The sequence below is a fragment of the Alosa pseudoharengus genome, unplaced genomic scaffold (assembly GCF_046254945.1).
Source record: "Alosa pseudoharengus isolate Yale_2024_CS ecotype anadromous, Long Island Sound unplaced genomic scaffold, YU_APseudo_1.1 YU_APseudo_1.1_scf_20, whole genome shotgun sequence".
Taxonomy (NCBI): Eukaryota; Metazoa; Chordata; class Actinopteri; order Clupeiformes; family Clupeidae; genus Alosa; species Alosa pseudoharengus.
Genome location: NW_027468664.1, coordinates 22,012,483 through 22,039,026, shown reverse-complemented (window position 1 = coordinate 22,039,026; position 26,544 = coordinate 22,012,483). Strand labels below are relative to the sequence as shown.

At 43.8% G+C, this 26,544-nt stretch overlaps 1 pseudogene; it reads left to right on the top strand.

Moving 5' to 3' along the window:
• Positions 1-23,332, top strand: part of LOC143136798 (scavenger receptor cysteine-rich domain-containing protein DMBT1-like) — an 83,891-nt pseudogene extending 60,559 nt beyond the window's left edge.
• Positions 23,333-26,544: the final 3,212 nt, after the last annotated feature.

Sequence of the window (26,544 nt, the reverse complement as noted above, 5' to 3'; positions counted from 1 at the left end):
GTTAATGTATCTCTTAGCTAACTGATAAGCTGCAGGCAGTTTCAAAAGGTCCAGGAGTACCTGAAACTTATAATCCTCTGTCAGATGGCGGTGAGGGCCTAAAATAGTGTCCAAGCCTTTCTTTAGTACGATGAAATCACTCTCTTTGCCAGATGAGAATGCAGCTAGCTTAGGTTTAGGAATCCCATATGATGAAGCTATTGCCATCTCCATCAGACCAGGAGCTCCTGGATCAGCTGTAGGGTAGGCAAAGGGAGGAGGCACTGGATAATGATATGGGTACCAAGGATGAGGCCCATAAGGTTGGTGAAAGGGTGGCATTGCATAAGGCAGATACCCTGGCCTGTGAGGTGCAGGGTACTGTGGATACTGTGGCCCCAACAGTGGCTGCACAGGTGGAGGCTGAGCAGGTGGTGGCTGCACAGGCGGTGGCTGAGCAGGTGGAGGCTGAGCAGGTGGTGGCTGCACAGGCAGTGGCTGAGCAGGTGGTGGCTGCACAAGCGGTGGCTGAGCAGGTGGTGACAGCCGCAGAAGCGGAGAGTGCACTGGCGTTGAATGTGAGTGCGGTGAAGAGGGAACACTCCCTGGCTCTCCTGTGGTCTGAAGCATCAACTGTCCTGGCGTCAGATGAGGCTCCGTCCACATTGCAGCAGTAGCTGAGGGTTGGTGATGTTCCCCAACAGACACTGGCTGCATTGGTTGCAGCACCAGTGTCGTTAACTGATCGGCTGCAGAAGACGTAAATGGATTGGTCAATTCCCGCATATAGGTATGACTAGGTGGCTCAGTCCATGAAGGCTGTGAAGCTGATGAAGGGTCGAGAGGAGTTCTCTGTGGTGAATGGATAGTAGCCGCTGATGAACGAGCAAAGGGAATATGTGACAGGCTACTGCTATACTGCTGGTTGAGAGAAGTTGACCTTGGATACTCTTGGGAAAAACTCAGAGAGCTTGGTGGGTAGGACATTCTTCTAGCATCCTCCATAACTACCTGGAGCTCTCTAAGCTCAATGCTTAAGTTTCTCCATCGTTCTTCCAGATGGTCCAGTAGTCCAAGATCTCTGCTTGTAGCTCCAGATGGTGCAGATGAGACGTAACTGGTGCTAGGTTCATGACTTGCATGTGATACTATTCTTTCAGATGAGGTCACATTACCAGTGGAGTGAATGAAAATGGACTGATGTGGATGGTTGAGCACATAGTTCTGTAAGTAGGCTGGGGTGTGCCGACTCCGTACGGACGAGGATCAGGCAGATGTGCTTCATCCTGGACATCTCTGGAAGGATCCATGACGCAGCAGATGTACTATCCGGCTCGAAGGACCAATTTTGTAGGGAATTATGAGATATGTTGCAGGTTGTACAACGGCTGGCCTAATTCTTCGGTCAGAAAGAATGCAGATCTTCCAGGGAGATGCACTGAAAAAAATGGGCTGTTAAATTAACATAAAAAAATCTTGTACATCGGTTGCATCAATTAAATCATGTCCACGAAGTCCAATTAATTCATGTTAAAAGTGGCAAATTGTATTCTGTTAAATTAACATGATTTTTTCATGTGTATGTGAAGAAATTGTTTCTTATCAGTCAAACATGATTTATTTTGCTTTGATGAACATAATTTTGTGCCACTGATATATAAGATTGTCATAAGTCCAACATGATTTTTTTCTTGTTTGATGGACATAATTTTTTTGATGCAACCGATGTACAAGATTTTTTCATGTCATATTTGAAAAACTATTGCATGTCAAATTAACATGTTATTTTAAAAAGCCTCTTCAATAACCTGAAGCAATCAATCACAACTAGAATTTGAGTACACATTTACAACATTTATTTCACATTTCCAGACATTGCAGACAAATGAAATAAAAACTTGATGCATTTCCCAATTACAAAAATAAAATGTTCTTGGGCAATATTCGGTGCATTTCAAAATTGCTAGTCCCTTGAACTTTCAACATTGCAAGTCATAACTTTGAAAAGTACAGCCAGTGAACATGCAAGACACAACTTCATTTCTCCTCAGATGTGTGTTGACATGAATGAAATACTCCCTTTCGTTTGGCAAATTGGAACAGCTACATATATGACACGAGAAGGTGGTTAACTGATCTAAGGTCTGACCTAATTGCGTGCCGATGTGAACAATAAGAGCGTTCCATGTTTTAAAAGTACAGGGACAATCTGTATATGTGCAGGTGTAGTTTGTGGTGCGGCCAAAGTGGGGATGATGGAGTTTGTAATGAGTAAGTAGATCAGACCTACTTTGAACCGCTGATTCACATCCCTTGCACTGCCACATTTACTGTGAAAGAGAACACAGAAAGGGAGGTTGATATACCAATACAGAATATGAATACAGACACACAACATTATGATCACAACACACATTTAAAAATGTATAACACTTCATGAATCAAATTTACCATGTATTGTCCTGTGTACAGCTTTACAAACTCAGCATTACTTGTCTTAAAAAAGTATAAAAGCACATTAAGTGCACCAAGATTTATGACCATGTAGCATTGAACAGTTATAAAAGGTTCAGTTTGATGGGGAAGAAAGAGAGGGAAGTACAACACAATAACAAAAGGAAGGAGGGAGAGAGAAAGTGGAAGAGTTAGGAAAAAAGTAAGAAACCGATGGAGAAGAAAAGAAGAGGGAAGTAGGAATACAAGATTAACCTGAGAAAGGATGTATAGAAAGTATGAGGGAGGGAGACAAAAGAAAGAAGGGAGTGACCTAGAGAACAGGGCTGTGTGTGTGTGTTGTGACAGAATCACGTTTCTGTCATGTTTACATAAAATATTTAATCTACCCAAATATATTTATTTACTTACTTTCACTACATCACACTTTTATTACATATTACTTCCTCACTATTGTCACTTGAAGTAGTTCGCTGGCTTAGTGACCTTCTAATTGACTAGCCAATCAGGTGTGGTGGAGGTCATGAGCTGGAGTCTCGCTTTAAACAAAATAGGAAGTGAGCTGTCAAACCGGCGGGGAGTTGAATGTTCAGTCAATGCGTTGTGTCGGAGGTTGCGGTAGCTCGGTGGAAGTTCGGAAACGCTTTAACTAAAACCTATGGACCTATTGGACTACTGGAAGTAAACTAACATCTATGGACCTATTGGACTACTGGAAGTGAACGTGGATGTTCGGGATGGATGTGTGGATTATAAAGGTACTGTGCTATTGGATTAGTGCGAAGTGTTAGGCTACACTTTTTGCCTGGCTAATCGAGCCTATACCTCCCTAAACCTCCTCCAAAAACTTCGGTTTCAACTAGGCCTACATCGTTTTTCATTCTCTTCCTTGCTGCTCTCCTCCCCGGACACACACACGCTCATATAGACACACACACACACAGGAACACTTGCTGCCAGCCCCTCCTCCTAGGCCGCTCGTTTTCATTTGTTTTTTGGTTATTGTTTTGTTTGTGTGCGTCGCCATAGACGTAGCGTTTTGTTGATCTAATGAACTGTTGTCGACGTCGCCGACGTCCTGAACTGAATGACATTTTGTTTTAATACACTGCATCACCTGCTTGAAAACCATATGCTGTGTTGTGTTTCTTTTATTGTCAACTTTAAAACGGGAAGGGTGACGGGGTCTTAATACTGACACGGCAGTTTTAATGCTGCCTGGCGCCCAACATAATCATTTCCTTTTCTTGTGTCAGAGGCCACCGTTACAATGGCGCCCAACGTGGGGCTAGGGGGCGCTGTTTCCCCATATTTCTGATTGTCTTCTCGTTTAGGTTCACTTAAAGTATGGTTGTATTTTTTTGTATGAAACGTTTTTTTTTGAAGTGTTGAAATCTCATTGTGAAAATGTCTCATTGAGACTGGTGCAAGGTATTTGAAAGGGTTAATTTTTAAAGGTTATTGCTCTGTGAAATTGTATCTCAAATTGAAAAAGTGATCTCTATCACTTTATCTCCTATATAAGAGTCTCTCTATATATATTTTTTTCTCTCTCTCACTCTTAAAAATGTCTGACAATTCCCCGGCCAATGCAAATGTTGACCTTCTGTTAGGGCCACCAAATATATCTACTCCCGTTCGTACTACTACCTTGCATAGTACCCTTCAACAGGGCTATAGACATACTTTTCCCTCCCTCAATACTTCTGTGAATCCTACCACTTCAATTAGTGGGCCTGTAGCCAGCCACCCAGCGATAGTTCCTAGGCAAAGGCTGTTGGCTGAAACTTTACCAGAACCTGCTCCTGATGAATATCCACCTCATTCTTCTTCTGACATGTCATTGACACCATCCTTTGTTTCGGAAATAGTCATGCAACGTGAACTGCCAAAAGCATTACCAACACCTGGAAGAGAACTTGGACATTTGGCTCATCTTAAATTAACTGAAACAGTGGAGAGACAAAGTACCCAGTACACAGAAATGCTGGCAGAGATAACCCGAAACTGCTCACATTTGGAATCAAAGATGGAAGCTATTGCGAATGAAACTGAACAAAAGCTGACTGAACTTAAAACCATTGTGATTAAAGATAATGAAAAAATGGAGGGACAATCTGATAACTTGTTGAAGGCAATAAAAACTTTATTGACAGAACAATCTGAAGCAGACAAAGCTAATCAATTAACTGAGTTTAGGTTTATGGTAGAACAGCTGCAGCTAGAAGTTCAACAGGGCATCCGTGCCAGCCATGAAGCTTCATATGTGTCTCAAGAACAGCTCTCCAGTAAATTAGATCAGTGTGTAGCACTGTTTGAGAAACTCTCTACCACAGTTAATCGTGTAGACACAAAATTGTCAGTTCACAAACAAGACAATGAAAGCGAGTTCAAGAAGCTCAATGATCGAATTGATGCTGTTGCTAGGAAAACCTCTATTACCTATCCGCATACAGTGCCTGGAATCCGGACTTCTTTTGGGTCTCCTGTGATTTCTCCTCCTATTAAGACTGACCATCTGAAACTTTCATTTCCCACATTTGGAAGACCTCATGATGACTCTGATCCTGTCCTTTATCTGTCCAAATGTCACGATTTTCTGGCTGTCCAACCATTAGCTGATGCTGACATTCTGGCTACCTTCAGGACTGTCCTTCATGGTACTGCCCGTGACTGGTGGGAGATTGCTCGAATGACTGTTTCCTCTTGGGATGAGTTTCAGACATCTTTTTTATCTGCCTTTTATCTGAAGATTATGAAAATGAACTTGCTGATCGTGTCCACATGAGACGCCAGAGTGACAATGAGCCCATCCGAGATTTTGCCTTTTCATACAGAGCCCTCTGTAAAAGATGGAAACCGAAGATGGATTGTGATATAGTCAAAATGATTTGGAAAAATGCTAAACCTCATCTCACCAGCCAGCTGCGAGGACGAGTCACTACAGTAGATGATCTTGTGAGACTAGGCCATCAACTGGAAAAAGACTTTGAACAACAGATGGAATATGAAAAGGTACATTCAGCTGCCCGACATCTTGCTTCAATGTCCAAAGGGTCAAACACACCACCTGAAAAGGCTCCAGTCACATGTTGGAGATGTAAAGGTCATCACGCTCCTGGTTCTTGCCCTCACTATCCGACCTCCTCTGCGGACCAACATGCTGAAAATCAGCCCTCTTCTTCCAAACAGTCTCCTCAACCTCGAAAACCTGTTAACCAGGGTGGGAACAACACTGCCTTGACTACTGTAATAAACAAGAAAATTGTACCCAAGTCTACAAGCCAAGATACGGGTGTGTCTACCTCATGCTTCCCTAAGCAGCTAGTAGTTCCCATCTCTGTTCGCTCTTGGTTTGGGAAAGCCATCATTGACACTGGAGCAACATTCACTCTAATACAGGAAAGCATCTGGCACGACCTTAAAAGGGTCAATGAGGAGTTAAAACCATGGCTAAGTGGACCCCTGTACCTAGCTAATGGGGAGACAGAAATACCATTGGGTGTGGTAGAGCTGCACTTAAGCCTCCATGGTCATGACTTTACTTTATCTGTGGCGGTGCTAACTTCAAAGGCCTTAGCCTACATTATGGTGTTGGGTTTAGACTTCCTGTTTTTAAGTGGTCTTCAGGTGAATGCAGCCGACTTACAGTACAGTTTTAAATGTGATTCAGCCGTCTACCCTTTTCAACCAGTTGATGCTGGAGTGTTCAATGGTGCTTTGCCACTGACAACATCTCCTGATGACAAGCTGCCAGCACCATCACAGACACAAGTTCTCAGTCTTCTTTCCTCTGTGCCTCCTCCTAGACTGCCCTCACTGCCAAAGTTGACATCTGAGGAGTATGTGCAGCTTGCCGTAAAAAACTCTGGCCTACAGGAGGAAGATAAGGCCCTCTTACAGCAGTTACTAGATGGACACCCAGAACTTTGCACTGGGAAACAAGGGAACACAAATATCCTAAAGCATTACATATATACCACCAGCGAAGTTCCCATTAAGCAAAAAGCTTACCGGATGTCCCCCCTGAAGCGCTCAATTGTGGAACAGCAACTGAGTGAAATGCTGGACTGTGGTATTGTAGAACCTTCTTTCTCTGGATGGGTGTCTCCTGTGGTCCTCGTTCCGAAGAAAGATGGGGGAAACCGTTTCTGCGTGGACTACAGACGACTTAATGCCGTGACTGAAACCGACGCCTATCCTCTGCCCAACATCTCAGAGCTCCTAGAGTCCCTTGCTGGAGCCTCCATCTTCTCCACTCTGGATCTGAACAGTGGATACTGGCAGGTATCAATGGATGATGACAGCAAAATGAAGACTGCGTTTATCACCTCAGCTGGTCTGTTTCAGTTCACTGTAATGCCTTTTGGATTAAAAAATGCGCCAGCAACATTCCAGCGATTAATGGAACGTGTTCTTGGAGAACTCAGAGCGAATATATGTATGGTGTATCTCGATGACATAATAATCTACTCCTCCTCAGTAGAAAAGCATCTGTGTGACCTCCAAGCAGTCTTGCACAAACTCTCTATGGCAGGGCTGACTTTAAACTTAAAAAAATGCAAATTCTGTCTTCACCAGATCAAATATCTTGGTCACATAATTTCCAGTCAAGGGATTACAGCTGATCCTGATAAGGTGGAATCAATACAGGGCTACCCCGTGCCCAGCAACCTTAAAGAAGTCCAGCGCTTCCTGGGTCTTGCTGGCTGGTATCACCGTTTTGTGCCTGGGTTTTCCCAAGTGGCTGAACCGATCAATTCCTTGAAACGAAAGGGACAACCGTTTGTTTGGAGTGAAAAATGTCAATCAGCTTTTGACACTCTCAAAGAACATCTCATCTCTGCACCCATTCTTGGTCATCCAGACTTGAAGCTTCCTTTCACTGTCTACACGGATGCCAGCGAAGTTGGTCTAGGGGCTGTTCTAGCTCAAAAGAAACATGGTGGCCATGAAGAAGTCATTGCCTATGCCAGCCGGACCTTGAATAAGGCAGAGCGGAATTACTCTACCACAGAGCAGGAATGCCTAGCGGTGATATGGGCACTGGAGAAGTGGCAGCATTACCTCGAAGCAAAGCTGTTTACTGTGGTAACAGACCATGCTGCCTTACAGTGGGTCCTTAGTTCCACTAAAACCACCTCCCGTTTAATCAGGTGGTCACTGCGGTTGCAGAAATTCAATTTCATTGTTGAATTCCGAAAAGGGAAATTGAACGTTGCCCCTGATGCGCTTTCCAGGATACCCACGGGTGCTCCTTGTGTCTTATCCTGTGGTGTAAAGGACTCCGACGAATTCCCCCTTTCCATGGACACTATCTGGGAAGAACAGAAAAAAAGTACAGAGATTCAAAATATCCATAAAATGATTATGGATGGAGAGAAAACCACATTGGAGAACTTTGGTATTTTGGAAGACAAAGTATATCGCAAAACTCACCCGACTGATGGACAGGTCCATTACCGTCTCTATATTCCCTTTACACTGAAGGAGCAGCTCTTACGTGCTTATCATGAACATCCAATGGCAGGCCACCAAGGGTTGTTTTATGACCTATAAGCGCCTTCAAGACGTGGTTTTCTGGCCTCGGATGTGGAGCGAGGTGAAAGAGTTTGTACGAAACTGCAAAACCTGTCAAAGTTTTAAAAATACCACACAGAAGCCTGCTGGCTTGATGCAGCCAACCATTGTGAAAGGGCCCAATCAAATGATTGGTGTTGATTTAATGGGACCTTTCCCACGTAGCTCCGACAGGAATGAGCACTTGCTGGTCTTTGTTGACTACTTCACCCGCTGGGTGGAGCTGTTTCCTCTCCGGTCTGCTACTGCACCTGTGATTGGAAAGATCTTTCATAAAGAGATAATTACCCGTTGGGGTGTACCTGACTGTATTCTGTCCGACAGAGGTTCTCAGTTTGTCTCTTCCATGTTTCGGGAACTCTGTGAGAAATGGGCAGTCAAGCCCCAAACAACCACTGCTTATCATCCACAGACAAACATGACGGAAAGGGTTAACAGAAACCTGAAAACCATGATCGCCTCATATGTCACAGAAAATCACCGTCACTGGGACCGGTACTTACCTGAATTTCGCTTTGCCTTGAATTCTGCAGTCCATGAAACGACTGGCTATTCCCCGGCGGAATTGCAGTTGGGACGAAAGCTTAAAAGCCCTTTAGACCAAGTCCTGCAGGTGAATGAGCTTTACCCGGACACTTCTCCTTATGAGGTAGTGCATTTCATTGAGAGTTTGAAGTCCAAAGCCCAGGAGAACAGCAGACAAGCTAAAGTGGGCCAGTTGTGCAACTACAATAAGCATCGAAGGGATGTGTGCTTCAAGAGCCAAGATCGGGTTTGGGTCTGTAATCACCCTCAATCTAAAGCATCCAAGTTCTTCTCCGCTAAACTTGCTCCTAAATGGAAAGGCCCTTATCGTGTTCTCCAACCTTTAGGTCCAGTAAATTACCTTGTGGTGCGAGAAAATGATGGAGAAGATCAAAGCAATGTCAATGTTGTAAATTTGAAACCCTGTTACCCAACAGCTGAGGAAATGGATGTTTATGAACATAAAAAGGTTTTGGACATCTTTGAGGAAGAGTCTGACGAGGAAGACTTCCTTGGTTTTGAGACTTAAGAGTGGCCTAACAGCCATGGGCTGTTTTTCTAAGAGGGGGAGAGTGTGACAGAATCACGTTTCTGTCATGTTTACATAAAATATTTAATCTACCCAAATATATTTATTTACTTACTTTCACTACATCACACTTTTATTACATATTACTTCCTCACTATTGTCACTTGAAGTAGTTCGCTGGCTTAGTGACCTTCTAATTGACTAGCCAATCAGGTGTGGTGGAGGTCATGAGCTGGAGTCTCGCTTTAAACAAAATAGGAAGTGAGCTGTCAAACCGGCGGGGAGTTGAATTGAACATTCAACTCCCCGCCGGTTTGACAGCTCACTTCCTATTTTGTCAATGCGTTGTGTCGGAGGTTGCGGTAGCTCGGTGGAAGTTCGGAAACGCTTTAACTAAAACCTATGGACCTATTGGACTACTGGAAAGAAAAAAACATCTATGGACCTATTGGACTACTGGAAGTGAACGTGGATGTTCGGAATGGACGTGTGGATTATAAAGGTACTGTGCTATTGGATTAGTGCGAAGTGTTAGGCTACACTTTTTGCCTGGCTAATCGAGCCTATACCTCCCTAAACCTCCTCCAAAAACTTCGGTTTCAACTAGGCCTACATCGTTTTTCATTCTCTTCCTTGCTGCTCTCCTCCCGGAACACACACACGCTCATATAGACACACACACTCACAGGAACACTTGCTGCCAGCCCCTCCTCCTAGGCCGCTCGTTTTCATTTGTTTTTTGGTTATTGTTTTGTTTGTGTGCGTCGCCATAGACGTAGCGTTTTGTTGATCTAATGAACTGTTGTCGACGTCGCCGACGTCCTGAACTGAATGACATTTTGTTTAATACACTGCATCACCTGCTTGAAAACCATATGCTGTGTTGTGTTTCTTTTATTGTCAACTTTAAAACGGGAAGGGTGACGGGGTCTTAATACTGACACGGCAGTTTTAATGCTGCCTGGCGCCCAACATAATCATTTCCTTTTCTTGTGTCAGAGGCCACCGTTACAGTGTGTACAAAATCATCAATTGCTGTAACTTACCTGGCACATGCACCAAATGTTCCAATTTCAGTAATGCTGCAGCAAGCTCCTTCTGAAGTGTATTTGGAACTGGACTGTGAGGGACCGTTTGCTCTACAGGTGGTAAATCCTCTTCTACACGCTCTGCAACACCCAAATCACATGATACAAACTCAGCATTACTCGTCTTAAAAAGTACAAAAGCACATTAAGTGCACCAAGATTTATGACCATGTAGCATTGAACAGTGAAAGGTTCAGTTATCTAAATGTATTGTCCATATGCAATGCTAACCAGTGACTGCCAGATAAACAAAATGTAATGTCTCTACAGCTTCAGATTGCGTACCAAAGAACATGTGCACACACACAACCCTTGTGGCAAAGGGAAAATCTCTTAAAGGAACAGCGTCCCTTTTGGGAGGAGCAGGGATTTTGTACACCATCGTTGGGCTTGGATACATTAGCGCACACCTGACCGCAAACGCACCTCTATGCCCTTCCCTCACTTGTGCTCATTTCAAGTCTGCTGGACGGCGTGCAGACAGAGGGCCACTCAATGATACTTATTGTCCCGCACTGGCCGACCCAAACCTGGACCTGGCCTGGTCCCTGAATAGGCGGGACTGCTGAGTACTGGACTACCCCCCTCAGACATTGAAACTATTCAGAGTGCAAGAGCACAGTCTACATGGTCTCTCTACTCATTGAAGTGGCAGGTGCTGACTGATTCACCAGTATCACAAGAGCTTCAAGTGACTATGGAGCATGTCGGCAATGCCAACGGCTTGGCGGACCACAGAAGTCACACTGTCAGTTACACTGACCATTCCCTGTCTTTACAACCACGCCTGTATCTGCCTAGCATGTTGCCACTGCTCAACTAAAATGTGCCCAAGAAGTGTAGCCTGGATGCTAAGAGCCTGTCAGGACTCCTTGTCATCTGCTCCCACCAGGCATGCCAATCACAGCTGGGCTCTAGATAAACATCAGCACGCTGATTGTGCTAGACTATCAGCTTGTGTTCATGACTGTTAACCATGCGTGGGCCACCCTGATAGAAATACGTCATATTATCAGGGCTCTATTGTGTAGCATCAGCTAGATGAGCAAGCCCACCACAGCCAGACACTAGGGACATGTCAGTATCCTGCTTGTGCTAGGTTGTAGGTTTGTGTTCATTACAACCAACCATGTGTGCGATGCACCTTGGGGTTGAATCTTATGCAGGACACATTGTCCACCGTCACCAATTTGGGAGATGATGCTTTACCACGAATCTCATGTTCTCAGGCAGAGCATAGAGTAATATCCTACATTGAGTGTATATGGTCCCAACACATCTTAAGTTCTCTGAATATATGGACAAATCTAAGACCCCCAGCCAGGGGCGGAGCTACGTGGTGGCCAGGGGGGGCCACGGCCACCACTGGTCAAAGCTTGGCCACCCTGCTGGCCCCCCCAGCTCCGTTCAGTGAAAAGTAAAAAATAAAAAGAATTGCTGCCGTTTTCGACAACACTTTGCAAAGCAGGGACTGAACCAATTACTGCACTCTATCTACGACCATTGGCCCAGTCAGGAAGTGTAGCCTACGGTTCTGATCACATCGTGAGTAGGCCTAGTGCAGCAGCAGCAGCAGCGGGACAATTCAAGTCATCTGTTAAAAAAACTTGACAGTAGAGTAGGCTTGCCTACTACTTAACCTCAGTAACAGGTGAGTTGATGAGTTGGAACATTAATGCTAATAAGATGTTAGAATGTGTCACGAATCATAGCCAAGTGAGCTGCTTTGGGCTGTCCTTGTTAGGTAGCCTAGGCTCTGACATTGATGTGTGGGGCTGATCAAAAATAATCGGATGCCCGCGGGAACGCTGTTACAAGAATATTTCGATAAAATTCGGGTGAAATGCAAGCATATTAGGAACATATCTCCAGATGGCTCCAGGTAGGCTAATAGGGCCTAGCGTAGGCTACTTTATAAATACATAATTTGCTGACTGCGTGCTGTCCTTGCCATAGCTGGTCAGGCACAGGCAGGCTGCTTTGCCTGAATTCTTTGTTACATTGCTCCGGAACTGTTCATCGCAGCAAGATGAAACCTTAACTGCGTGACAGAGCAGAAGTGGGGCTTTCCAACGAGACTAAACACTTGTCTGTGCGATCAAGTATGAAAATAACAATAAATATCATGTAATTAAATAAAATTGATCATAAATAAAATAAAATCAAATAAAATCATATTTACAGTTCACCTGCGCACCCATTATACTCTCGTTTGAATTACTCGCGAACCCGTGATCGCATACGCATGTCAGGTGAAAGAGGAGACACAGAGCTATCATTTGATACCAAGTGCATTCGTCTGGGTTATAAAACAGACGAACTGACATCAAAATAATAACTTCATATAGCTCGACTTACCCCACGTTTTTGTGTGTTGTGGTGGCAAAGCATGTTCATAATCCAACGCTATCATGTGTTTCTCTATGGCAAAGCATGTTCATAATCCGGTTTTGAGATCCTAGCAAATTCCTGCATGGCATCCAATTCGAGACTCACATTGCATCCCAATTTATTCGACAAAGAAACACCTTTTTGCCTTTACTTTGTTCATGACAATGCAGTAAAAAGTTGTTTTAGAATCATCCTGAGTGTACACACAGAACATGCAAACTCGGGTTCAGTCAGGTCAGATCAGTTCGTGTCACAGATATGGAGCGCAGAAAGGGCATTTTTCATTACTGTGTCAATGGCACTTACAATGACCAGGATAACTGCTTATAACTAAAGGTAGTGAGAATGGCCAAAAATAGAGTAGCCATAGGGCTAAATAAAAAAAATGCCATTTATTTCCATAAGGCACACACCACATATTTTTCACATTTGCTCAGCCCTAGAGAAACAATGATATTGCCAGATTCAGAACAATCTGCCCTATGCACACATGTGCCAGCTTGCAGTGGTGAGATACATGTCAAAATATAAGATTTTTTATAATACACTATTTGTATTTTTATTATTTAAAAATCAAAATGAAATTAATGCAAGTATTAATACATGAAATAGTGGCAGATCTGGGTAGCCTAGACTCTGTTAAAAAACAATATATAGCATGTGTGTATGGCACTTACATTGAACAGGATAAATGTTTCTAAGGTAGTGAAAAAGCCCTTAAAACAGTCTAGGGTTCTAAGGGTTAATTTCTTAATTCAGAGCCATGTTACTTACAGCCAAGTACTTGGCGTGGATATCAGAAAGAAATATAGTTTGGCCATCAGTATGAGATCAAATATATACATACAATATTTGTAGTATTTATTATTGTTCTTTGAGTTAACATCATTTGAATAAAACTGATTACGTAAGGTGCATTATCATAATATTTTTTATTGGCATTGACCTATTTATGGAAAATATGTTGGAGTGGCCAACAAACTGACCTGTGTATCAGTGTTGGCTTTGCACAATTTATTGCCATTATTAAAATAGGCTATCCTAATCTTCAAAACTTTTTGAGTAGTTTTCAAATAGTAGTTTTGATTCCCAAGTGCCACCCCAATAAAAAGTCTGGACCCAGCTGGCCCCCCCTATAAAATAATCCTGGCTACGCCCCTGCCCCCAGCTAATCCCCATGTGTTCAACTACATACTCATAACAGGTGCCAAGCATGTTGAGATGTAATGCAGCATGTATGAATTTACCACTTTATAATCATTATGCATTTTTCTAAATTCTCATGTCATGTCATGTCAGGGTTCCCTTGCAAAAGAGGCTGAAGGTCTCAATGGGTTTCACCTGGTTAAATAAAGGTCAAATAAATAAATATTTCAAGTCAGAGAAAAGGGCAAATAGAACATTGTGAGCCAGTTCTATAGGGGCAAAGGTAGGACATTCTGGGTCTTGGAGAAAATAAATCGTAATCAAAGGACAAGTCAGGTTGTTGCATAGCCTGTGTTAATTATTTTTTATTGTTTGTACCTGTAGATTTGGCAATCGTTGCCTACTTTTCAAATCAAGTTTGCAAGCGTTTATTTCTTTACTCTTGATTTTCTGTTCTACTGTTTGAACTATTGTAGTACATCAACTATGTTTTCACCTGGACTGCCTGAAGTCATATAAGTTCATTAAGCTTGTAGGATATGATACGGTTGTCAGGCCCAATAACTTTCATAATAATGTCCACTTTCACATGGAAAGAATATCTGTTTCATATAACCTGTGTTTCATTTCAGTATCAAATTAATCTCTTTACCATTGATTCATCTTGCAAGGATCGACAAATATGACTCCTGTATAATTGTGTTTGTACATTGACCATGTTTTGTACCGCTTTGCGGTACATCTAGTTTGTACATGGGTCTGTACCTTCTCTACCTTCACCACTACTACTCCAGCTGAGCACACTGGTCCACACAGAAGGCTTTTAGGGTGTGAAGTGCGTCAAATGTTAGCTCACTAATGTTAGACAAAATGTCTCAATATACTCATGTAGGCTATGTTTTAAAGACCAGATATCAAAACAGTCCTGGACTTAAAGGAGAATTTTCACATAGATCTCTGTCTTTAAAGGTCACCGAGTAGTGTCGGTAGTGAAAAATAAAAACTAAAAACAATCGGTTCTACCTAGCTCAAGTTACTGCAGTACTAGAGCTACCAGGCAGCTACAGTACTACACTCTCCCCATGTTCATATTTACTGTATGTCTGATGTATTGTTTGTGTTTAATACATGGTGATGAAGTTTGTATTATTGGCTTTCTTTGAACTTCAGGCCGAGTACCCAGGCTATCTAATGGATCCAACCCCTGCTCCGGGAGAGTAGAGGTGTTTCACAAAGAGAAATGGGCCTCAATGTGCTATGCTGCCTTTGACTGGCAGGATGCAAAGGTTGTGTGTCGAGAACTGGACTGTGGGGCTCCTGTAGAAGTGCTGGGAGCAGCTGCATTTGGAGAGGGAGAGGGCCAGGTGTGGTCAGAGGAGATCCAGTGTGGAGGCAACGAGACTCAGATTCAACTCTGCCCCACATCCCCTATGAACAACAACTGCTCACATGAGAAAAATATTGGGCTGATCTGCAGAGGTACAAATAAAATATTGGCTTCATGGTAACAAATCTGCCATATTTTAGCACTGTCCCAATATATCATCATCTCTTTTTTCCCACCCTAGCTGCTGTGAGGTTGGTGAATGGCAGCAGTCGCTGTTCTGGAAGAGTTGAAGTTCTACATAAAGGAAAGTGGGGCACAGTGTGTGATAACGGATGGGACCTGCGTGATGCTGCAGTGGTGTGTAGAGAGCTGGGCTGTGGAGAGGCTGTAGAAGCTCTCAAAGGTGCTCAGTTTGGACAGGGCTCAGGAGAAATTTGGATGAGTGATGTGGAGTGTGTGGGGTCTGAGTCAACAGTGAAGAACTGCAACGCACAAAGATGGGGTGCAGAAAACCGTGGTCATCATCAGGATGCAGGAGTCATCTGCTCAGGTGGGCTAACTGAAAACATTGATCATTTAGTTAATCACAGGCCTTATTACACCTGTCCATTATCATAATATGACTACATTTTTAGAAATATGCTAGTGTGTGAAGTGATGGGGTCATTTCAATTAGGGTGACAGATGTCCTCTTTTGCCCGGACATGTCCTCTTTTTGAAACCTAAAAATGTGTCCGGGCGGAATTTCAAAGTCGTCCGGGATTTTGTTATTCTAGCCTCAAACGTGTTTACAGCGAATTTGAATCTTTCATTCGTGGATATATATATATATATATATATATATCTTTCATTCACATACTAGTCACGCCTTCCCCTGCAGTTCGCTTTGCATTGAGTGGAAAGTGTAGAGCCTGACCTTAGCTACCGTCATTGGTCGTCATTAGTAATCTCAAACATTTAATTGGTCAGTCAGTCACCTCAATAGCGCAAATTTCCTTGTTTAGTGTAAGTTCACTGACGAATTAAAACGTAAATGTCCATGTTTTTGTCTCGGTCGATATCAACATGAAGCTGAGTGTCTGACCTGCAAAGCAGGCACTTACGTGTCGGTCGCAATATAAGGTGCCAACGACCTACAGGTAGGCTACACAAAGTTCAGCAAAGCATCGAACGGCAGCAAGGGGTGAGAGCTCATCAGCTAAAGTGACAGAGTTTTTCGAGCTTAACATTACGTCTCCAAAAACATTTTGATGGCACATAACCTCATAACCATAGACTGTAAAAAATATAACATGACGAATGGCACTTCTGCCATTGTCTGAGCGGCGCCTTCTCTAGACAATTGCCGACCTAGCAACTTTCTAGTTACGGGTAGGAAGCTGCACTTTGGTTATCCCTTTAAACTGCCTTTAAGGGATAGCCTGCACACTGACAACAGCAGATGTCAATAATCTACTGTAGCCTATATTCAGGTGAATTAAATATGTTGGCATAACATGAGGGATAGATGTAGGCCTATTTCTTTACAAAAGTGTAGGTAGTGTAGTGTCCTCTTTTTCACAAACCCAAATCTGGTCACCCTATTTCAATAAACCTATTCAGATAAAAAATTCAGATAAATGGGGCGGTGGTAGTGTAATGGCTAAAGAGCTGTAGCCAGAAAAACAATGTTGGCTAAACTCCGTGCTGCCACTGTTAACTCTTGGTGACTTTGGGGAGACTCGCCCCTGTAACAACTGTATGTAAGTTGCTTTGGATAAAAGTGTGAGCCAAATGAATAAATATATAAATAATGGGAAATTGCAGGAGTCCAACTGGTGGGCCATTCTCACTGCTCTGGAAGAGTGGAGCTGCTTCATAAGGAGACCAGACACACTGTATGCAGTACCACATTTGACCAGCAGGATGCAGAGGTTGTGTGTCGACAGCTGGGCTGTGGGGCTCCTGTAGAGGTGCTGGGAGCAGCTGCATTTGGAGAGGGAGAGGGCCAGGTGTGGTCAGAGGAGATCCAGTGTGGAGGCAACGAGACTCAGATTCAACTCTGCTCAACATCTCCTACACCCTCATACAACTGCTCTCACAAGCACGATGTTGGATTGGTTTGTAATGGTAATTCAATAATAACAATGTAAACATTACAGACTACTGTTTATCAGTATTCTTTTGATATTTCTCTGAGCCAGTCAACAATGTGTCACTGTCTTCTCAATCCCACAGATGTAGTGAGGTTGGCGAATGGAGGCAGTCGATGCTCTGGGAGAGTGGAGGTGTATCATGCAGGAGAGTGGGGCACCGTGTGTGATGATAGTTGGGATATGACTGATGCTGCAGTGGTGTGTAGAGAGCTGGACTGTGGTGATGCTGTACAGGCTCTGGGTAGTGCTCACTTTGGAGAGGGATCAGGGAAAATCCAGAGGGATGATGTGAGCTGTGAGGGATCAGAGTCCACACTGAAGAGCTGTGGCCACCAGGTGTGGGGTAGCAGCAACTGTGGACATGATGAAGATGCTGGAGTCATTTGTTCAGGTAAGCAACCACTAATTTGAAATGTCATTAACTAATTCATTATTAAATCATTACATTTACAAACATAAACTCCATTATTACCATATTGAGATGGTACTACATGACTGGAATTATAAATGCAGTGTGAATGAAATGCAATGAAATGTAACTAGATGTAACGCATAGCGGTACAAAATATGACTTCCGCTTAGTTCATATCTGCAAAAAATAAATGTAGCTTCTTCAGGTTGTTTACGTGTGTGTGGGCGTGTTTATTTCTGTGTTTCAATTGTAATAAAAATAGATTCAGTACACTTCAGTGATATTTAGGTGATGTTTATTTACAAAGTAGTTAAAGTGGATTTAGAGGCTGTTTGCATTGTTACTAACGCTGACCTGGCATTCCTTATGGAGTCGGAATAATTTATGGCAAATCAGTGTTCTATTCTACCAACCTCTGTAGAACTGATATTACCAGAGCCCGTCTAGAGTTTAATAGTCCACTATTGCAGCGTTAGTTAGTTAATATGGATACAAGAACGTTTTTTAGGGGGAAAAAACAGCCAGCGCAAGTAGGGGTTGAGAGTGAGACATCATCTCCCCCAACCCCTGATACTTCCATCAGCTCAGGTTTTTGAAAAAAGCAGCCAGCTCTAGCTTTGAATTAATAGTCTGAGTTACTAACTATCTTTATTTGGATAACTAAAGAGATAAACTTACTTACGTATCGTACCGGCTCTGTGGGATCGAATCACATTCTTCATAAGCATTTGTTTTCCATGAACTTGTCCCAGTCTGCTAGTACAGTAGTCAACAGGCTTTTTTTAACACTGCAAGCTACCATAGGGTATAAACCGAGTGCAAGAGCCAGGCTAGCCACAGGTAGTACTTGGCAAACATACCAATGATTTCCATGCAAACTGAAAATTGAACAAGAAGTTGTGTTGGATTAATCAATTTACAGTTAGCGATTAGAGTAGCACCTGAAAATGATGCATTCGTTCATCACGTCACGGGCATAAAAAAAATGTTTGGGTGTGAGGTCTCTGTTAAATGCCAATTTTTTTCTCTTAATGCCCCCTAAATACCATATACTCAGTAGGCCTAGGTCTAGTGAGGGAAAATTAGCTTTATTAGTTATTAAAATATGATGATGAGGACCCGAACGATTGGCCTTCCTTTCCTTCTCAAACTATGTTGAAATTGCATCTTTAATAGCCCAATTTTCAAAATTTCTCGGGGGAGAAACCCCCGGACACCCGTAAAAAAAGAAGAATTGCTGGGCTAAAGCCCCGGATCTATTGCACTCCTAGTGGCCTATACAATGTTGGAACATTTCCTATTGTCTCTTACCTATATTTGTCCTGATGCACTCGACGCAGACACACTCTCACTCACTCTCGCTGTCCCTTTCTACCTTAAATACAGCTACTACTTGACAGGCGCATCTAACTAGGCCGGCAAAAGTGGGGTCTGGGGTCGTAGCTGTGATTGCGGGGCAGTTCGGGGTAATAAGGTAAACTGTACTTTTGCCAATCAACAGAAAACATGCCTTTTATGTCCGTGTACACAGGATTTGTGTCCGATAAACACAACCAAGAAGAAAATCGAATTGCAGCAAAAGAAAACTATAAGGTTCCATTTGAAACTAGAAATTATAATCAGAAGTTCATTTTCACCCAAAACCGGGACAGTTGGTGTCCCGAAAAAGATTAGTAATTATCCGGGACACATTCACTCAAAAAAGAGAACAATCCCGGAAATTCCAGTATGTGTGGCAACCCTAGTGTGTGTGTGTGTCACCAGGAGAGGAGACTGTTGTTGTGGGCACAAAGCTGTTGTCACTAGGGTATGTGCAACTCATTTGCACGGTGCAAAGAACGCTGACGTGGACTTGCGGTCCAGAAGCTGAAACGCAACCGTCATAGTGGTGTCCGAACACAGAGGTAACGGTTCGATGCTGGACAGGTCAAATAGTTTACGTAGAGAGAGACTGCCTAATGGGAGGTGTGGTTCTTGATCCTCAGCGATAAACCATCTGTAGGGAATTATGAGATATGTTGCGGATTGTACAACGGCTGGCCTAATTCTTCGGTCAGAAAGAATGCAGATCTTCCAGGGAGATGTTATTGATCATTTATTCCACACTCCAAAGTATGTGACTGGAATATTTCCATTTATTTATAGTTATGTGAAGTTGTGGTTTCTAGAAAATAATAAATACAGAATACAATCAGCATCATATTCTAACTGTGCAATCAAGCATTGCTACAGTAAATAGACATTTATACTGAACAGGTTCACCATCAGTAATAATTACACTACCACATGGCGGTATAAAGTAGCATGTGTGGCAGTATAAAGTAGCACGTGGAAAAGGCTGGAACAATGTGGCTAACATGGCTATACATTGTAACAGTCTGCCATTGGTAATTACCAAAGGCCATTACAAATACAAAGTGCAAACAGTTAAGTTACATGAATATACAAAACCGTAACATGCTAATTATGCAATTATAGCATCAATACTATGTGCTAATCACGATATAAATGACATACTAAATTTGCAACATTCCACACATTCGCGGCAATTATGCTAATATGTTTCCAGACATTTACACTTACTAAACGGCAGTCTGACATATAAAGGTATAACCAAAGAGATTAACAGTGTCAACAAAGTATAGTAAACATCACTTACATTGTCGCACAACGCACAACAGGACAGAAAATAAATTGCAAAGTTTCCAACAATGTGCTTGACCAGCAGTAACGTCTCTACAGCTTCAGATTGCGCACCAAAAGAAAGAACATGCGCACACACACAACCCTCGTGGCAAAGGGAAAATCTCTTAAAGGAACAGCGTCCCTTTTGGGAGGAGCAGGGATTTTGTACAGCCGCCCCCAAATTTACTAGCTAAATTTGTGAACAGCATAAAGTCCCTGCGCATTGGTATTTAGGTTACACCAGTTACCTCATTTGGCACTTCAGGCAGTTCAATCAGTTTGGCAACTGGATGTAGATATGTGTTGCCATTGATGTCCACTTCAGCAGTCCGGATCTTCCCGTCATCACTTGTGATAACCTTACTCACCCGTCCAACAGGCCACAAGGCCCGAGGAAGTTGATAGTCTATCACAAGGACTACCTGTATGACAGAGAGGTCCCCTGTAGAGCCCTTCCATTTCTGCCTTAGTTGAAGGTTGGGTAGGTATCTGCGGATGAACTGGCTCCAGAAGTGGTCAGCAATGACCTGGCTGTGTAGCGGTAGCGTCTTCGTCCCAGCAGAGCATCAGGGCCATACAAGGCCTGTGGCAGGAAGGCATCACGCCGCCCCATCAAGAGCAGATTAGGAGTGACTGGGTCTGGGTCTGCTATAGGGCTGAACGATTTATTGCATTTGCGATAATATCGCAATATGATGAAACACGATTTTCAAACCGCAAAGGCTGCGATTTGTAATATGTGACGTCACCAAAACGCATTATACTTGCGCTTGCCGATGCGCCAATGACTCTTCTCACCGACCACTGAAGAAGCAAAAAACGTAAACAAGAGGACCAGCTAACAGTGTCAAGAAAGGTCTGATCAGTAGAGCTACTTTGGTTAAAAATAAACCTCTTAATTACCTTTTGCTCGAACCTACCATGTCCCTGGTTCTAGTTCATAATTCCCCTGTGCTGCTACTCTGGCTGGTAACTTCGTTCACTTGTCCAGCTGACGATTAAAACTCCACGACTGTTTAGGCTGCACAGCAGCCATTCACCTGTGCACTGGGGACTTTGTTTACTGGAGTACAGTGACAGTGGGGGCATTTGCGATATCCAAGGGGGTTGGCGGCACAAACATTTCATCTCACAGGTAATGAATTGATGCATAATGTTATCCGCAAGTTGTTGACACAGCTAACCACCAAAAACCCAGCTGTTCTAACATTAGCTTACCAGCTAAGGCTCTAGGCTACAACTTTGCCTGTTTAAAGAGTTTTGTCTCCGCGATTGGCTTTGTTGTGATATGAACAAACTAGTTAATTTGCATGCATGAGTATTGCGCTGCGGTGTTGATGATGCTAACCTTTAGTTAACACCGAGCCGAACCGTCATTTGGCCGCATTTATTTGCGCTACAACAATCTACAGTAGTTTGTTCCGATTCACGTGCAAGTAGCCTACAGAGGAGAGGAGCGGGTCTGTGTGTGTGTGTGCGTGCGCGCGCGCGCGCGCGTGTGTATGGAGAGCACAGGACAAGGAGAAGCCGTGTCAGTGCCACTACATGTAGACCTATTTGTTAACTAACGAAATAAGGTCATATCTACATGAAATAGAAACGAATCAGAATCATTAAATGTTTACAAGGCTGGAAGTTCAACAAATAGGTCTACTAATGTGATTAAAGTAGTTAAATAAAAAATATTTCATTCATAAATCCTATTCAATGACCTAATGCCATCATAACATAGGCCTGGGCTCCAGGAAAGAACAGTTTATGTTTAACTTATCTAATTTTGTGTTGGTCATACTATAGAATAATATATTGCTTGTCTTTGTTGAATAAGACAGAAGATAAAGAGCTTAAAAATAATCGCATATCGCATCGCAATCGCAATATTGGTGAGAAAAATCGCAATTCGCCCCTAGTCTGCTACATCCGACGATACATATCCAAGTGGCTTTGAATTTAATATTCCTTCAACCTCCACTAAAACTGTAGCAAGAACCTCCTCTGGCATCGGCTGGTCTCTCAGTACCACTTGAAGGGCAGCTTTGGCAGATTTTATATCCCTTTCCCATGCCCCTTCAAAGAGTGGTGCATGGGTAGGATTATATCTGAAGGAGATACTCTGTCCAGCAAGCTGTTCTTTGAGGGAAGGTTCAAGTTGAGCCAGGGCCTCTTTTGAGTTCTATGTCCCCTCCACGGAAATTAGTGCCCTGATCGCAGATGAGCTCAAAGGGTTTCCCTCGCCTAGCCACAAATCTTCGAAGGGCAAGGAGGAAAGAATCTGTATCCATGTGCCAAAGGAGGTCCAGATGGATACACCTTGTGGTAAGGCACTTGAATATGATTCCCCACCTTTTTTCCTGTCTTCTGCCTATTTTTACATTGTAAGGGCCAAAACAGTCAACTCCTGTGGACCAGAAAGGGGGCTGATTCAGACGGAGCCGAGCAGCTGGTAAATCAGCCATCTGAGGTACCATAGGCCTTTTGCGCCACTTACAACATTCAGCACACTGTTGCTGATGCTTTCGGATTGCCTGACATCCTCTCAGTATCCAATATGACCTCCTGACTTTAGCAAAGACCCTCTCAGGACCGGGGTGAAGGAGGCGCTTGTCGTAGTCTTGGATCAAGAGACGGGTAAGGGGTAACAATGTGATCAGGGGAGAGGAGAATAGGATGAAGAGTGTCTTCATCTAGCTCTTCAGCCTTACAAAGCCTACCAACAACTCTTATGAGTCCAAGAGCTTCGTCCAGTGCAGGTGAAAGTGAACTCAGTCTGCTGCTAGCTCGTATGACCTTGCCAGCTTTGAGTGCCATCACCTCCTCAGGGAAGCTCTGAAGTTGTGCTCTCTTCAGAAGGGCCACTTCAGCTTCAATCCGTTCAGACGCCGTCATAGATTGTGAGGCCGCCCCATGGAGGGCCTGATGAGTGGTAAGTAAAAGGTCACCCCATGATTCACAGGAACTCAGGTCAGGAAATGATGCATCAGTGGTGGAAACCGTGCCACAGAAGATGCCCTGTCGAAGCTCTACAGCATCATCTACATTCAGGACTTTGGCAAGTTGGGCACCACTCAGCGCGGCACATAATTCCAGACGCGCGATTGATAACTGCCTCTTGGGTGCAACCCGTGATCGAGCCATGATGAAGGAGACATGAATTTGACCAGCTGTAACCACCACGCGCAGGTAAGCAACAGCCCCCTATGCCTTCTCTGACGCATCACTGAATAAGTGCAACTCCACTTCTTCATTTGTGATGTTGAATGGAGTGTAACGCCTGGGAATGGTGACATTTTGCAGGTCGATCAGCTTTGATTCCCATGCCTGCCATATTGGAAGTAAGTCATCTTGAACAGTACTTCAGCCCTGGTGGTATGTGGGATTATGAAACCCAAGGGATCATACTGGCTGGCAAGTACACGACACACTGTCCTCATGGTGGGCTCTGCACTGGAGATGAGCCTATGTTTGTAACCCAGCTCATCGGAAAGGCAGTGCCAACTAAGACCGAGAGTGGACTCTTGGGGCTCTGTTTTGTTGGCTGAGAACCAAAGTTCACAGGCCTCTGACCTGGCCTCAGAGGGGAGATGTGAAACTACATCAGGGATGTTGCTGGCCCACTGCCTGACATCAAATCCACCTTTGGCAAATAGAGCTCTCATTTTGTCGATGAGTGGTTTGGCCTGCTGAGGACATGGCAGAGACTGGAGACAGTTGTCCACATAGAAGGCGCTTAAGACTGATTCCATCACATCTTTATTGCCCTCTGCATGGTCTCTGACGTGCCTTTGGACTGCATAAGTTGCGCAGCAGGGACTACATGTAGTCCCGAATGGTAACACACGCCAGTCATATATGTCTGGCTTCCGGTCTCGTTCCATGTCTGGCCACAGGAAGCGCAAGAAAGGCTGATCTTTGGAGAGAAGCCTCACTTGGGTTCACAGGGAGTTTGCTAAGCAAGGTGTCAACATGTGAGCCACATTGAAGCTCATATCTGGCAGGCCCGTCTGTGGAATTTAGCATACCAACTAGTGAGTTGACTGCTGTGCTGAAGTCTTCAAATCCTTGAGCATCTCTGATTCTGATAGCAGGAGTTTGCTGAAGTGCCTTTAATTCACTTTGGATGAGTGATCGAGGTTGGCCATATCTCTGGTCCAAGGCATGCATCGCACTGCTGTAAGGCTGTTAATGTATCTCTTAGCTAACTGATAAGCTGCAGGCAGTTTCAAAAGGTCCAGGAGTACCTGAAACTTATAATCCTCTGTCAGATGGCGGTAAGGGCCTAAAATAGTGTCCAAGCCTTTCTTTAGTACGATGAAATCACTCTCTTTGCCAGATGAGAATGCAGCTAGCTTAGGTTTAGGAATCCCATATGATGAAGCTATTGCCATCTCCATCAGACCAGGAGCTCCTGGATCAGCTGTAGGGTAGGCAAAGGGAGGAGGCACTGGATAATGATATGGGTACCAAGGATGAGGCCCATAAGGTTGGTGAAAGGGTGGCATTGCATAAGGCAGATACCCTGGCCTGTGAGGTGCAGGGTACTGTGGATACTGAGGCCCCAACAGTGACTGCACAGGCGGAGGCTGAGCAGGTGGTGGCTGCACAGGCGGAGGCTGAGCAGGTGGTGGCTGCACAGGCGGAGGCTGAGCAGGTGGTGGCTGAGCAGGTGGTGGCTGCACAGGCAGAGGCTGAGCAGGTGGTGGCTGCACAGGCAGAGGCTGAGCAGGTGGTGGCTGCACAGGCGGAACCTGAGCAGGTGGTGACAGCCGCAGAAGCGGAGAGTGCACTGGCGTTGAATGTGAGTGCGGTGAAGAGGGAACACTCCCTGGCTCTCCTGTGGTCTGAAGCATCAACTGTCCTGGCGTCAGATGAGGCTCCGTCCACATTGCAGCAGTAGCTGAGGGTTGGTGATGTTCCCCAACAGACACTGGCTGCATTGGTTGCAGCACCAGTGTCGTTAACTGATCGGCTGCAGAAGACGTAAATGGATTGGTCAATTCCCGCATATAGGTATGACTAGGTGGCTCAGTCCATGAAGGCTGTGAAGCTGATGAAGGGTCAAGAGGAGTTCTCTGTGGTGAATGGATAGTAGCCACTGATGAACGAGCAAAGGGAATATGTGACAGGCTACTGCTATACTGCTGGTTGAGAGAAGTTGACCTTGGATACTCTTGGGAAAAACTCAGAGAGCTTGGTGGGTAGGACATTCTTCTAGCATCCTCCATAACTACCTGGAGCTCTCTCAGCTCAATGCTTAAGCTTCTCCATTCTTCTAGATGATCCAGTAGTCCAAGGTCTCTGCTTGTAGCTCCAGAAGGTGCAGATGAGACGTAACTGGTGCTAGGTTCATGACTTGCATGTGATACTATTCTTTCAGATGAGGTCACATTACCAGTGGAGGGAATGAAAATGGACTGATGTGGATGGCTGAGCACATAGTTCTGTAAGTAGGCTGGGGGGTGCCGACTCCGTACGGGACAAGGATCAGGCAGATGTGCTTCATCCAGGACATCTCTGGAAGGATCCATGACGCAGCAGATGTACTATCCGGCTCGAAGGACCAATTTTGTAGGGAATTATGAGATATGTTGCGGGTTGTACAACGGCTGGCCTAATTCTTCGGTCAGAAAGATTGCAGATCTTCCAGGGAGATGTTATTGATCATTTATTCCACACTCCAAAGTATGTGACTGGAATATTTCCATTTATTTATAGTTATGTTAAGTTGTGGTTTCTAGAAAATAATAAATACAGAATACAATCAGCATCATATTCTAACTGTGCAATCAAGCATTGCTAAATAGACATTTATACTGAACAGGTTCACCATCAGTAATAATTACACTACCACGTGGCGGTATAAAGTAGCATGTGTGGCAGTATAAAGTAGCACGTGGAAAAGGCTGGAACAATGTGGCTAACATGTCTATACATTGTAACAGTCTGCCATTCGTAATTACCAAAGGCCATTACAAATTCAAAGTGCAAACAGTTATGTTACATGAATATACAAAACCGTAACATGCTAATTATGTAATTATAGCATCAATACTATGTACTACTATGTACTACTAAATGACATACTAAATTTGCAACATTCCACACATTTGCGGCAATTATGCTAATATGTTTCCAGACATTTACACTTACTAAATGGCAGTCTGACATATAAAGGTATAACCAAAGAGATTAACAGTGTCAGCAAAGTATAGTAAACATCACTTACATTGTCAGCAACGCACAACAGGACAGAAAATAAAGTGCAAAGTTTCCAACAATGTGCTTGACCAGCAGTA